Source organism: Chinchilla lanigera, unplaced genomic scaffold, assembly GCF_000276665.1.
Source record: "Chinchilla lanigera isolate Chin_1 unplaced genomic scaffold, ChiLan1.0 scaffold00139, whole genome shotgun sequence".
Classification (NCBI taxonomy): domain Eukaryota; kingdom Metazoa; phylum Chordata; class Mammalia; order Rodentia; family Chinchillidae; genus Chinchilla; species Chinchilla lanigera.
The window spans coordinates 762,833-779,123 of NW_004955540.1; the positions used below are offsets into that span (position 1 = coordinate 762,833).

The 16,291-nt window shown below is 37.4% G+C and overlaps 1 long non-coding RNA gene across 2 annotated transcripts in view; it reads right to left on the reverse strand.

Moving 5' to 3' along the window:
- Positions 1 to 1,394: 1,394 nt before the first annotated feature.
- Positions 1,395 to 16,291, reverse strand: part of LOC102023525 — a 31,974-nt gene continuing 17,077 nt past the window's right edge. Inside the window, exons 1-3 of one of the 2 annotated variants that reach the window (XR_264815.2) lie at positions 15,650 to 15,689; positions 4,107 to 4,292; positions 1,395 to 1,773 (exon numbers count right to left, since the gene is read on the reverse strand). This is a non-coding gene — a long non-coding RNA (uncharacterized LOC102023525). Of the gene's footprint in view, positions 1,774 to 4,106; positions 4,293 to 15,649; positions 15,690 to 16,291 lie in introns of those variants that run through there. The other variant, XR_001232114.1, reaches the window with a different exon arrangement.

Consider the following 16,291-nt stretch of genomic DNA (forward strand, 5'->3'; position numbering starts at 1 on the left):
AACATGTAAGACATAACCTGGACATTCTCTCCAACAGGCCTTCCCCAGGGCACTTTGAAATTTCAAATTTGGGTACATTTTGTTTTCCTGCTTGAGCCAGGGCATGGGATGCAGGATGAGATCTACAGTAGGGCTTCTTAGAAGGCAGTGGCTGTTCAGAAAGCAAGTCCATGGCAAAGCAGCCAGCCCACTGTGTCTTTGCAGCCGGCAGCATGGTATGAAGCTCTTGTCTGTATTCTGGAAAATCTACACTAGCACAGCTATGAGGGGATTTCAGACCAAGAAAGTGACTCAGACCAGTGCAATCCGTGAAGAACTTCCCAGTCTTCCAACAGAGATCCTCTTGTTCTTATTGAATACCACGTTCCGGTGCCCCACCCCCAACCCCGGTGACTCTGGGCCCCAGAAGCTGAGGAACACTGTACATAAATTAAAGGAAGTGTCAGCTGTGGTTTGTCAGATGCTCTCCTTCCTCTCCTTCCACTCTCTGTCTTGCCTGTCTTTTCAGTCCATTGTGTGCATTGCCTGTGTCTCCTGCAACCCTAAGTGATGCCCCCACTGCTGTGCAGGACACCCATTGTGTCTCTGGTCTGGACTCTACCTGCTCTGTGCGTGGGCGTGTGAAAGAGTCAGATTAAAGTGTCAGCGACAGGTAAGAGGCTGAGGCACCACATTCCCCCAAGTTAATATGCAAGTTGTGGCTGTAATCTGTGAGGCAACATCTGCTTTTGTTAAAGAACCACATTGGCTTGTATGTATTCTGCCTTCAAGCCACCTGGCCCTGGCTTGTGTGCTATCCTAGTCATCCGAGGCCTGCACTGTGTTTGATCTCTCTGGGCTCTCACCTATCATTGTTCATGTTTACTTTAACGCAAATGAAGGAGATTTTATTGATATACTGTATAATGTAAAATGTTTCATACTGGTAATAAATTGTTCAGTAAATCGGTATATCATATTCTTGCTTTTCTGTCTGGGGCCTCCTTCCTCCATTTCTGAAATGTCCCTTCTCTCTGTTTCATTCATGCACTCCTTCTACTGGATGTTTGGATTTGGAACAACGACGCTTCATTCCAATCTGTCTTCAGTACTCTCTGCACCTGATTGTTCCCCAACACTCATACTTTTCTCTGGTGGTGATCATCATGTTCAGTGATAAACGCTGGTTTAGAGTATCCTTGTCCACCTGGGTAGAATCAATAACAAAACCTCCTGCATTTGAAACCTACTTTGAAATTTTTAAAATACATTAATTAGTATAAGGTTTTTCTTTCAAAAATACTTGATACTCTGTGCACTATACATGGTATCAAACATTCTTATTATTCCGGTGAAAAAAAGATAGAAGTTTGAGTTTCAAGTCACTTATAAGATGCAAATCACAAGACAAATAGTGAATAGGATGGATTCAAATGTATTTGATAGAGAAACAGGGTCTGCACCCCTCATGTTGCAAACTGTTTAACCAGAATGAGTGGGAAAACTGTGTTTCCTCGGAGTAGAGCTCCATATTGAAGAAGTCTGGGGTGGATGAACTACTGCATGTAAATTTTCACTTCTTCTGAGAAGTGGAAGCAGGGACTCTGCAAGATCATCAACACTCAGCACAGGAGAGGAGCCCAGAGACCTATCATCCCCTGATCACGCTGTCAGGGACTCGCGTCAGGAACTGGCTGTCAGACCACAGTGGGATTAAGAGGAAAAATGGGGATGTGCATAAGTTTCCTCACACTTGCTCTGGAGTGCTGTCCTCTGGCTCCTACTGGCTTATTCCTGTAAAAGAAATTTTAAAAATGTGTAACAGCAAGTGGACCACACCCTGACATTTTATTTCACCAGAACTTCATAGCCAACTTGGGACTGGTGAAAGAAAATCAAGTCAAATAAAGTTACATTCTGTAGCTTTTTGTCCCTATGCGGCAAATAAAGAATGGGAATGTGAGAAACAACATGTCCGTTATTTTTTTATTTTTAAGATGAGACACAAAATAAAACAACATTTTGGTCAACATGAACTTCCTCTGGGTCAGTTACTTTGTTTCCCGCGGGAGGTTTAAATGACATATCCACGGCTAGACTGTTAGCACCAGCTACAGATTGTGAGGTTTCTGAGACCTTTGTAAAAACACGTGTCTGTTTACCAGTCAGCCTCATTTCCCCTCACATATTGATGTATTAAGGAAACTTCTGTGTGAGCTCTAAATTTACTCTAGTATAACATGCTTAAGTAGTACAAGTCCAGTTAAATTCTTTTAAGTAATAGAGTAAGAAATTGATCCTACTTACACTTTTTCCTTGTTCTGGCTTGGATGAAAATAATAATTACATTAACATTTATTTATTAGAAAATGCATTTGAAGTTATAAATGCTCCACACAAAGGTATGATTTTGAAAATGTAAATACAGTTAACATGGTCCTTACTTTCTAATATCTAAGATTTATAGAACCAGGTTGCTTTTAATGTAGGGACCAATAATGCTAGTTTTCAATTTCTGAAAAAGACAAAAAATTAAGAGCTAGAAAAAACAAATTCCCAAATGTCAAATCACAACCTTTAAAATTATAATTAAGAAGGAAACCACTTAACAAGATTTTAAACAACAGATCAATTATATGAGATAAATAAGCAGTATTTGAAATATTAGGAGGTAAAACTCAGCATCAATATAATCAGCACTGTGCAGTGTTCATCAGATACTTCCTGAATACAATGCACAGTGCTAGCAATAAGGAATTTAAAATGTAAATTTAGGTGAGTATCCTATAATGCGTTTTAGTTAGGAGGACAGAACATTCTCACAGATAGATCAGCACAATGTAAGATCACAGCGCGTGATAGAGCTACAAAGTCCTGAGGGAGCAGGGAAAGGGGACATGCTGCAGAGTGAGGACTCCAGGAGATTTGACTTCAGTTGAGCTTTGACTGTGTGGGCTTTGAGAGGAAGAGAACAGAAAGAGCACAACTTTGGAAACTATAAAAGAGTCAGACATGTTACAGAGACAATAAACAACTTCTCTTCACTGGCAACAGAGGTCAAGAAAGGCTACAGGAAACACATGTAGAGAGGCTCTTGTGAAGCAAAAAATTTGAAAGGGGCATTAGAAATTAGACAGGGACAGGGAGTAGTCACCCAGATGTGTCAGAATTATGTTAACAGAGTTGTAGGGCTATAGATAGAAAAGGAATAGACCAGAATCCCTGGAGAAAAATTTCAGAAGTGATCTGGCTGGACAAACCTTGGCTGATCTTGCACCTTCGTGCTTTAATTCATCTTCTCTGTCCTCACTTTAGCTGAGCTGACCCTTTTCCATGGCACTTAGCCTACCAGCTTTCACCTCATATGCTTTCTTCTGGACTGAAACTTCTTCGTGGATAAGACTCTTTTTTCTTTGTATTCATAGTTTGCAGAGCACACACGGACACACACTGTACACTCAATAATTATTTGTTAAATAAGTGAATGATCAAGTGAACATTAAATAGGGCAGTTCTAGCAATTGTGTATTTCAGTGAATGGAAATAACATACCAGTATTTACCCAGACATGAAATGATGAGATACTTGCTACCTTCTTTTGTCATGTCTCCCACATCTAATCAATCACTAACCCATAGAGTTCCTAGTTACTGCTCCTGTACACCTCCTCTCTTTTTAATTCTGATTGATAATTTCTTAAAAGAAGACTCAATTTTTACTTCCTAGTTTGTTGTTACAGTCGGTACATGTAAAATTACCCCCAAATCTAGTGTAAAACAGGACATATTTTATTCTGTTCATGGTTTTGTGTGAAGGTATTTGGAAAAGGGTCAGATAGGCAGTACTTTCATGAATTCTCTCCTGCAGCTCTGTTCAGTTATCACTTAGTCCACAGTCATTTAAAGACAGCCCTGGAAGTTCAAAATGGTGCATGTGGGTCTGACTGAGCCTGGAAGCCCAGCTGGTGCTGACAACTGGGTCATTTTGACCATCCATTATGATAAGTCAACTTGCCTAGACCAAGAAACCCCTAGCAGATTATTTTTTCTTTTTTCTTTCTTTCTTTCTTTCTTTTTTTTTTTTTTTTTTTTTTGTAGTGAGAATCAAACTCAGGACCTTGTACTTACCAGGCAGGCGCTGTGCCCTTGAGCTGTGTATGTATATATATATATACTCGGCCCATCTAGCAGATTATTGAAGCACACTTCTGGGTGTGTCTCTCTATTTCTAGAGATGACTGGCAGGCAGGCCACCAAACTGAGGGGCAAAAACCCATCCTGATTGTGGGTGGTGCCATCTGATAGGCTTGTAGCCTAGGTGAAATGAAAGGAAAGAAGGAGAAGTTAGCATGCATAAAAAGCTCCATTTTTTTTTTGCTGCTACCATCACCTGTGGACATCAGACTCCAGTTTCTTTCAATACAGTTAGAGCAGTGACTGCCCAGGGAGCTTCTAGGACTTCAGTCTCAGGCTAGGGCTGCACTCTTTGCCTCTGTTGTTCTGCATCCATTGCTACCCAACTGAACACCTATTGCACCTTCCAGGTCTCCAGCACACAGACAGTGACTGTGTTCTCCCACCGGTGGTTCCATAAGCCTCCTAATCTATAATGTATCCCTTTGCTATCTATATAAACTCCATTCATTGTTTCCCCAGAGAATTTTAACCCATGCAGATTTTGGTGCCAGAAGTAGTTCTAAAGAAACACAAGTGTAAGGATGAATTTTCCTAATCAGATTAGTGGTTCGTGGAGTTGAATCTCTAAGTCAGTGAGACCTAAAGTTACCACAGTCTTTCCCTCAGAAACCATAGAAAGTACAGATGGTCCAGTTGTGTTTCAGGAAATAGACAACATAGATCAATCTGAGAGTTCAAGCCCACCACTTGTGAAATGCAAGAAATTTAGAGACTTGACATACATAATTTTGAACACTTTTTAAACACTTTTTAAAGACTAAGAAATATAATGATGTTGACTGGTTGCTCTTAGCATCTCTGGATAAAGTAATAAGGAAAATAATGAGTTCAAAGATCCAGTTTCTCAGCTTCAGACATGCTTGAACAACCCCAAGTCTCCTAAGTGCTTCCTGAAGGAGAATCTTTGGTCCTATAGCTATAGGGCTCAAGTTGGCAAAAACCAGACACAAGCCCTCACCATGCAACTGGCTGAATTGCAGTACACATTTAACTCTTGACCTAAAAATGTATTTATAGGGAAAGTGGAAAAGAACAGGATCTTGTTGTTTGGGATGGAGATGTTCTGGAGGAATTTGGTGAAGCTAGAGACACTGAAATCCTAAACTCTGGAGTTAACTTTGGCAGAGGTAGAAGCGTCCCACTGACCCCCATGCATGTCCTCACTGCCTCTCCAACCTTATCACCTTTGTTTGAGGAAGTCAATCCTGTGCTGTTCACAGAACGCTTTGGGCCTGTGATGATGTAGCTGTCAAGGAAGATGTTGCTAACGATCTCAGGACCCAAACTCACCACCCACTTTTGCCCCTAATCCTAGATTCAGGCTCAATCTCAGAAGGCCCCCAAAAGTGAGGGACACAGCAGAGCCATGAAGTGTGTTACATTCTCAAAGGACATGTTGAGCTTTCCAGTTCTTATAAACAGAGGTCTGTGGAGTAGTTATGTGAATGGATTTTAAGAGTGCAAGATGATCATGGAAGGGACATACAATGATCAGGCTGAATTTCTTCATAGGGGCCCATTAAAGCAGAGATTATGAATTTAATGTCACAGATCCTGCCATTATAAAAAGTGCTAATGATGTATTTGGTTGTTTGGCTGAAATGTAGATCCACAGATGGCCAACTGTGAATAAGCAAGTGATAACTCCTGTTCCTTGGTTTAGTGCTTATAAGGGGATTCAAAAGTTCTGGGAGATGGGATTGCTGAAGTGGATTTGCCAGGTAAAACCTGTCACTCTACACTGGAGTGTCCAGAAAATGTATCAATCTCTAATACCTTAGGAAACAGATTTGTGGAGGGAGCAAATGTGTAATTGTTATGAGCATTTCTTTCCAATTTTGTTAATATGCTTGTGCATATACACACATATTCTAAGAAGGTATCTTTTTTTCTTTGTGTTCTTATATCATGTGATACAACACTGATTGACTTAATATGAGAACCTAAGTACTGTTAAATCTAAGTTACAATATTTCAGTTATTGAGTGTCAGGAAAGGAATAAGATCTCCCAAGGAAAAACTTTGCCTCTTATTCTGGGGAGGGAATGACTGCATTTTGGTTGTATGTGGGATAATTTTATCTTATTGGCAGAATTATAAACTTGCTATTATCTTTATTTGGAGATTAAGTATTGTTTAAGGAGATGCATCTAGTTGTCAAGTTTATAAGGGGTGGATTCTGACAGTTAACTTAGGTATGTCAGCTTGACTGGGTTAAGTACCAGCCTATCAGATTAATAAAGTGTACTTTTGATTGGCCTGTATGTAGATGATTGGCCTGTTGGCCAGAAAACAGAGGAAGAGGGCAGACTCAGCCTGATTGTGAATGGCCCATCCAGCAGTTTGTAGCCTGGATGGAAAGAAGGAAAAAATCAGCCTGGATAACAATAACAACTCTTCCATTGTGTGTTTCTTTTGCTACTGCCATCACCTGTGTATATCAGACTCCAGTGTCCTCACCATTGTAATTCTGTCAGATCAGTGACTCTCCAAGGAGCTCCCAAGACTTCAGTGTGGCACTGTGTCCTTGAACTCTTGTTCTATACTTTTACCTTCTTGGATTATGCAGCCAGTGGATCCCATTCTCTAGTTCACAGATGGCTATGGTAGATTCTCTTGCCTTTGGTCTTATAAGCTGATCTTTTTCTATTGTCTCTGTTCCTTCTTGTAGCTTCTCTCAGCATGCTCTCATCATGGCCAGGTTTTATACAGAATTTCTTCAGGGCAGATGTCATAGAGAATCAGGCTGCCCTCATGATCTCAAAGTCTCACAGGATCCTAAGTTACTACAACACCTTGGCTAAAGTGGCAGAAGAAGAGAGCCACTGGGAGATGGGAAGAATATTTGAGCTATATATCAGAAAAGCAATATTGCCTGTTGTGACATTGTCCTCTGCTAACTTATTTTTCAACCTATTGTGGTCTTATTTATCTTGCATGCTGCCACTCCCCTTCCTTCACCTTCCTAAAGGTATTTGATAGTGCCTCTTCCCTTCTCTACTTCTCTAAGGCTGTCAGTCAACACGCCATTTCCTTCTAAATAGATCATAGACTCTTACTTTCAACACACCTTAATAATCTATTCACTAGCTGCTCTTACATATTCAAACTATACTGTACCCAAAATTGCTGCCTTATGAAAATATATGTTTTCCTGCTTTTAATATTTTTGTCGCTGTCTCTTTTGAGAATATCTTTTCTTTAAAACTTCAATTACTAAAATTATATCTGTTTTTGAAGACCTAACTAAGTTACAACAAAAAAAGGAAAATCCACAACATGTATCATAGAAAACTTTTTTAGTCTACTTGCAAACTGAAAAAAATCCCCAAAATACAAACTAACAAAAGCTCTTCCCTCAACTACTGATATTTTAATCCGCTTACAGCAGTTTCTCCTTTCTGTCTAGCATTGCCCATTTTGCACATATTTTAATCACTCTTATTTGATTTTGACTTGTCTAAGGACAGAGGTCTCACTGAGTTTTAACTGACAGAACAGAATGTTTGGCCTAAAGTAGATGTTCCCAAATGTGTGTTCAAATGAACTACTGTGGATAAGATGGAAACAAATGCAGGATACAATAAACAAAAAGTGGACCCATACTTCAAAAGCACAGCAATAAGGGCTGGGGATTTAGCTCAGCCGCACAGTGCCTGCCTGGCAAGCACAAGGTCATGGGTTCAATTCCTGGTACCAGAAGAAAAACAAACAAACAAAAAAACAAGTAAAAGGACAATGGTATATTAGTGCTAGAAATAATGACAATTTTGAAGACTTATTCAGTTCTAGGAGGGTAATACATATTCTTTTTTGTTGTAGTATACATAGAACCTTCCTATAATGTAGAGAGTATTATTTCCCCAGGACACAGCCAGTTAACTGACTTAAGGTACAAATGGGTTTGGCCCATTGAAAAAAGATTTGGAGTATATTCAAAGAAATTAAGTGGCTGTGAAATGAGGCCAGAAAGACAGTGGCCATACTGTTTAGACCTTTAGAAGTCTAATTACAAGGAATGTGTATTTACTGGGAGTGTTATGGAAAAGCCACTGCAGGGTTTTCAATTTATAAATGACAGTACATTGTTCTGAACATGTGATGAGTTCTCTGTAAGACATTAGTGTGAAACACATCCTCTCATCTACATATAAAGCTAACAAGTGAGGGTCATACCTTCTAATTAAAATATCAAAAATGAAAGACCAAGTTCATTTCTAAGCTTATACATGAGTCTTCATGTCTGATGAAAGGGAAAGGATTGGGAAAAACAATACATGTGAAATAAATCACATAAATAATAACTGTTTCTGGATCCACAGTTAGGTGATACAGTTGAAAGTAACCACTGTACTTCAAAGGCCAGTGATCAAGCATGTTACACTGTGGTTATCATTGACAAGGTAATGTCCCAGAAACAACAGTATCAGCATTTATCTTGAAACTTCTGGATTTACTGTGGTACTGGGGAAAACATTTATGACTGTGGTTGAATGACCTCTACAGAGGAAGCAAAATATGTCTCTGAGTCCAGCACAACCAGATGGATAGAAAAATGAAACTCAGTCCCATCTCCAGATGTTTTATCCACATAACACAAAGCAAGTGATGTTGTGGAACAAACTATACTCCATTTGCTTTTAGGAGTTAAAGGCAGTGGGTTCCTAGGAAAGGGAGAATTATAAGTTAACAGCCTTATTTACAAAGATTGAAGTCAGATGTGGGAGCTTCCTATATTGAGTTATTCCTCCCATGCCCTTAAGTAATTTCAGATTATAAAATTTTAATTGTTTCCTGTTTGTTTATGATTTGACCTATATTTACATTTCTACTATTATCCATTTTAGCAGTAAACTATAGGGTTGATGACAGATACTCTGTAAATGTTAAGTTTTATTTCACTTTTAATTATACTATTTGGTTGGTTTGGAAAGCCACTGAGCATAATGTAGGCAGAGAGATCTGAACTAGCATTTTAACACCACCATAAACTGAGAGATCCTGCTCACCACTACACACAGTCCAAAATATAAATCATTCTGTGTGGAATCTGCTCTTTCAGTTTTAAGTCAGTTTATGTTATCTAGTTATTTTATTCAGTTTACATATTTATTCAGTTATTTATTCAGTTTGCATATTTATTGGCAGAATTTGAATTTGTTCATTACAACTTCTTTCCTAATTTCTTGTAGCAGTTTCTTTAAAGGTAGAAAATGTAACACTAAACATAAGTCTGAAAACAATATTATCCTTTTTTCTCACAGTAAAAATGAGTAAAGTTTCTTCCAACTGGATTTTATGTATAAAACTGAAATGTTTTGTGTTTTAAGGTTAGTTGATTTGGTGAGAACCATGGTGAGCTGTTGGAGGGGAGAAACCCTGCCTCATGGCTCTCTGCCCACATGGGAACCTCAGTCTAGAGGAATACAGGTGCCTGGCCCATCCCCTTACACTGCAGAGTAGGCAGCCAGCATGAAAAGTGCCAGGGGCTGAGCAACTAGGTCATATGGAGGAACCCAAGGAAAATCCACTCTAACAAAGGGAAATACTCTGCATGCAAACTCCTAATTTATGATTGGTTCTGTTATATAACTGTAGACTTTGTTCCTATGTCTAAGGTACAAAATCAGTAGTTATTATAGTTTGTCAATTTCTAAATTGTGCTTGATGCTACCACTATTGCTAGTTTCACTATTGTAGCTAAGATGTCATATCTGTTGTAATCAATTGCTCTCCCTTGTGTAACAGTATTGGGAAGCTTGGGTAACAACCTCACCACAGCCCTACACCAAAAGTCTGGAGGGTGAGCCAAACAGAAACCAACATCCCACTCTCAACTGGGAAGGTAGGGTCTTGGGACACACAAAAACCAAAAATTTCCTATACACAGAAGATAGCCTTCTTTTACAGAGACCTTGATACTAGTGATATAGCTACCTACTAGCAAAACTCACAAAGCTCATCACAGAAAACAAAATAAAAAAACTTTTAAATAGAAAATGGCAAGAGGGGGGCTGGGGATTTAGCTCAGCGGCAAAAGTGCCTGCCTGGCAAGTGCAAGGTCATGAGTTTGGTTCCTGGTACCAGAGAAAAACCAAAAAAAAAAAAAAAAAAAAGAAAATGGCAAGAGGAAGAAGCAAAAAACAATCACAGACCTCCAGCCTACCCAGAACAAGTCCAGGACACATTGATATAAGAAATTGGAAGTAACATACCCAAAATTTCTGAAATGATAGCAACTGAAGTAAAGAAACAATTCCATGAGGCTAAAATGGAAATCAGATCAGATCAGAAATAATCTCTCAGGTAAAAAAACAGATGATAGCCATAATGAAAGAATCAGTCAGCATATCTAAAGAAGACATCAAATAAAAAAATAAAAGGGCACAGGAAGTGATGGGAACCTTCAATGAACAACATAGGAAAGAACTGGAATGCATGAAACAGATTCAAAGAGATATCCCAGAAATTAAAAATTCCATTAGAATTTGCAAAACTTTCTGAATGAAATTGAAGATAGATTTTCAGACCTTGAAGACAGGATTGTAGCTACCAATCACAAAGGAAAATCTCTTAAAAATAACAAGGAACCAGGAAACAACAATTGAACAGCTGCAAGACAATGCAAAGAAAAAACAATATAAGACTGATAGGTGTCAGTGAAAAAGCAGGAGTCAACACAAATGACATAAAAAGACTGTTTGGAGAAGTAATAGCAGAAAATTTCCCAAGGATGAGAAAAAATATGGCATACAGTTAAGTGAGGCTTATAGAAGTCCAATTAGCCACAAGTAAAATAAATCTACACACAGACATATAATAATTAAGATCCTGGAAATTTAGCATTAGAACACAATATTAGAAGCTGTTAGAGAAAAGAAACAGATCACCTATAAAGGAAAGCCCATGAAAATCACAGCAGACTTCTCAATGCAAACTCTCAAGTCAAGTAAAGCTTAGAGTAAAATATTTCAAGTGCTGAAAGAAAACAACTTCCAACCCAGATTGATGTAACCTGCAAAACTATCTTTCAAAATTAATGGAGAAATAAGGTGCTTCCATGACAAAAAAAAAAAAAAAACTAAAGAAATTAATAACCACCAAATCAACCCTACAAAGAATAGTAAAAGATATTTTTGGAAGAAATGAAAAAGATGACAACTCCAGGAACAACAACAGAATGAAACCACCAAGCAGGGCAAGCAATTAAACAGGGAAAAGCTAAAGAACTAACAGCAGGAAAAGGACATAACAAAGATAAGCCAATACATATCAGTTATAACCATTAATGTAAATGGCCTCAATTCAGCAATCAAAAGAAACAGACTGGCAGAGTGGATCAAGAAACAAGATCCAACAACATGCTGTACACAGGAAACACATTTAACTCAAAAGTAAATTGACAGAGTGAAAGTCAAAGGATAGAAAACAATACTCCATGCAAGAGGAATGCAGAAAAATGCAAGGGCAGCTGCTCGGTTTGCAGACAATGTGAACTTCAAACCAAGAATAAACAAAAGAGATAAAGAAGGTCACTACATACTTGTTAGGGGAAAACTTCAACAGGAAATGATAACAATCATAAATATATATGAACAAAATAAGTGAGCATATAACCATATAAGGCAAATTTTAACAGATGAAAAATCACATAAGCAATAACACAATTGTAATGGGCAACCTTAATACCAGATTTTCACAAAGAGATAGCTCAACTAGACACAAAATCAGGAAAGAAATAACAACTGAACCTAACTTTTGAAATGGCCTTAGTGGACCCTTCCATAATATCCCACCCAACATCAGAATACACATTTTTCTCAGCTGCACATGAGACTTTCTTCAAAATAGACCGCATACTAGCTGATAGAATATGCTTAAGTAAATACAAAGGAATTGAAATTATCCTATGCATATTAACTAACCATAGTGCAATTAAATTGGAAATTATTCACAAAAGAAATGTAAAAACTCCACAAGCAAATGGAAATTAAATAACACCTGCCTGAACAAACAATGGGTCACAGATGAAATTAAAGAGGAAATTAAACAATATTTACAGTCAAAGGAAAATGCAAATACAACTTATCGGAAGTTGTGGAATGCAATGAAAGCAGTCCTGAGAGGAAAATTTATAGTGGTGAATTCTCATATCAGGAAAACAGAATGAGCACAAATAAGCAACCTAATGCTGTACCTCAAGCTTGTAGAAAAAGAAGAGCAAGGCAAGCCCAAAGCCAAAGAAGGCAGGAAAGTATAAACATCAGAGCAGAAATTAATGCAATGGATGCTAAGAAAACAATACAAAGAATAAATGAAGAGTTGGTTCTTTGAAAGAATAAATAAAATTGATAAACCCCTAACCAACCTTATTTAAAAAAAAAAAAAGGAAAGAAAAACTCAAATTCATGCAATAAAGAATAAAAAGTGTGAAATCACCATACATTCTATGGAAATTCAGAAGATCATCAATATCTAGTTTGGAAATCTTTACTCTTATAGGGTGGAAAACACAGAAGAAATGGAGAGATTCCTAGATATGTATGAATTACCAAAGTGAATCAAGAAGATATAAAAATTATGAATAATCTGATATCAGTCAATGAAATTGCAAATATAATTAAAACTTACCAACAAAGAAAAGCCTAGGTCCTGATAGGTTTACTGCTGAATTCCACAAGAAATTTAGAGAAGATTAAATGCCAATATTCCTCAAACTCTTGAATGAAATTGAACAGGAGGCAATTCTCCCTCACTCATTCCTGGATGTAAGTATTAACTTGATACCAAAACCAGAGAAAGAACCAACCAAAAAAGAGAACTATAGGCCAATCTCTCTAATGAACACAGATGCAAAGATACTCAGTAAAATTCTAGCAAATAGAATGCAGTAAATCATTAAGAAAATTATAGACTATGACAAAGTGAGATTCATACCAAGAATGCATGGATGGTTCAACATATGCAAATAAGTAAATATAATATACCATGTTAACAGAGCCAAAGACAAAAGCCACATGATCATCACAATATGTGCAGAAAAAGTATTGACAAAAGCACTCATTCATGAAAAAAACCCTACAAAAAATCAAAATAGATGGTCTTTGCATAAGTCTGATAAAAGCCATCTAAGACAAATCAACAGCCAACATTATATTAAACAGACAAAAACTGAAAACTTTCAATCTAAAATCCGAAACAAGATAAGGATGTCCACTATCACCACTCATTTTCAATGTAGTTCTGGAAACATTAACCAGAGCAATTAGACAAGACAGAGAAATAAGTGGAATAAAGATAGGAAAGCAAGAAGTGAAATTATCATTATTCACAGATGACATGTTAATCTACATAGAGGACTCCAAAAATCTCCACCAAATGACTTATAGATTTAATAACCAAATTCAGTAGCATAGCTAGATACAAAGTCAATACTCAAAAATCAATAGCATTCCTGTACACAAACAACAAACAGAATGAGAGAGAAATTATGGAAACCATACCCTTCACAATAGCATTAAAAATGAAATACTTAGTAATCAATCTAACAAAGGAATTAAAAGATCTATACATTGAAAATTATAGTACTCTGAAAAAAGAGATCAAAATGGATTTAAGAAAATGTAAAGATTCCTTGCTCATGAATAGGAAGAACCAACATTTTGAAAATGGCCATACTCCCAAAACTGTTATATAAATTTAATGCAATCCCAACTGAAATACCATTAGTATACCTCACAGATCTAGAGCAAATATTCCTAAGATTCATCCAGAACCAAAGGAGACATACAGTAGCAAAAGTGATCCTGGGCAACAAAAGCAAGGCAGGAGGCATTATAATCCCTGACTTGAAATTATAGTACAAAGCTACTGTGATAAAATCAACATGGTACTGGCAGAAAAACAGACCTGAGGTTCAATGGAACAGATTAGAAGATACAGACAGAACTACAAGCACACTCAGCCACCTTATCTTTGACAAAGGGTCCCAAAATGAAGAAAGACAGCCTCTTGAATGTATGGTTCTGGAAAAACTGGCTTTCCACATGCCAAAGACTAAAACTAAACCTATGTCTATCACATGCACTAAAGTCAAAATGGATCAAAATCTAAATATTAAAATAAACACTATACCTACTGCTAGAGAAAGTAGGTAGAAACCTTGAAGACATAGTAGTAGGCAGAGAATTCATGAACAAAAACCAAACTGCATGGGAAATGCTTTAAAGAATGAACAATTGGGATTTCATCTTATTGAAAAGTTTTTGCATAGCAAAAGAAGTCACCAACAGAATGAAAAGAAAACCCATGTATAACCCACACTAACTGTCCCTCAGACAAAGTACTTCTATCTAGAATGTATAAAGAATTAAATATATCAAGCCCCCAAATTGAAAGACCCAATTCAAACATGAGCATCTGAGATAAATGGGTGCCCTCCTCAGATAAAGAAATACAAACAGCAACTAAAATATATTTCAAAATGTTCGGCATCATGGGCCATTCAAGAAATACAAATTAAAACAATACTGAGATTCCATCTCACCCCAGAAAGAACAGCTATCATCAAAAAATCAACAAGTAAAAAATGCTAAAGGGGCTGTGGGAAAAAAGGAACCCATTTCCAGTGTTGGCAGGAGTGTAGACTGGTACAACCACTGTGGAAATCAGTGTGGAGATTCCTCAAAAAACTAAGATTAGTGGTCTCATTTGACCTAGCTATTCCCTTTCTGGGTATTTTTCCAGAAGATTTGAAAACATTTTACCAGAATGATGTACGTGCACCCATGTTCAGAGCAGCACAATTTGTAATAGCTAAATCTTGGAAACAACCTAAAGGCCCATTAACCAAAGAATAGTTTAAAAATGTGGTGTTTTTAAACAATAGACTACTACTCAGCTATGAAGAAATAAACTTGAGGCTTTTAGAGGTAAATGGATGCAACTAGACACCATAATCTTAAGTGAAATAAATCATACTTGCATAAACATCATATTGCCTCTCTACTATAAGAAATTGAAAGAGTAAATAAGATTCAAAAGGTACAATATATATTGTGAAAGGGAAAGAAAAGGGAAGAACACCTAGTATGAGAGAAAGGAGAAAAGAAGGAAGGGGAAAAATATATACAGAAGATAGCTAAGATAACTGTACTACTAATCTCTATTAGTTCATTGAAAGGAACAGTTAGTGCTTATTTGTTTGATCAATTTTGCATGCCCATATTTGGTAAGCTTAACAACCACTTTGAAGATAACTATATGTAATATAACCACTATTAATTTCCTGTCACCTTGTTTTGGAATTCTGTATTATTTTTACTGATTTTTGGTTTTTATATTCTCTTTAAAATAAAAAAAAGTCAGTTGATTTCCATTTTTACTTTGTCAGTTGTCTTGGTTACTCTTCTCTTGTTGTTGAGATAAAATACCCAACACCCTGAATTAAGGAAGGAAAGATTTATTTAGCTTACAGTTTGTAGAAGTTTCTGATTATAATCAGCTGGCTCCAAGGCAGAGTGGCACATGGCAGAGGGCAACAGTTCATGGCTGTGGAAAACAGGAAAAGCAGCAAGAGCAAAAGGCAGGAGCAGCAGCAAACAGCCTTTTTCTCTCCCTTACACTGTATGCAGACTACCCACCACAAGTCAGACAGAGCTATAACATCCATAATTCCAACACTGGACCACGAATCAATCATAAATTCTAGATGTCTGCCCCATGACTGCATGAGGTTTTGGCGGGGGGGAACATTCAGACACAAACCATAATATCAGTGAAACTGAAACACACAAAAAAATCCATCTTGTTTTCCCAAAATATTTTGGCCCAACCTATAGAGAAGTTGTTTCAGTCCTCGGCTTCCCCTTTCTAGTATAGATACAGATGGATATAGAACAAAAATTCATGGATATAGAACAAAAATTATTCATTTTAAATAACCACCATCTTTTGCTTATACTGTTTCTCAACTATTCAGCCATCAAGACTTCATAACACGGGGCTGGGGATTTAGCTGGGGCTGGGGATTTAGCTCAGCGGCAAAAGCACCTGCCTGGCAAGCACAAGGTCGTGAGTTCGGTTCCCGGTACCGGAGAAAAACCAAAAAAAAAAAA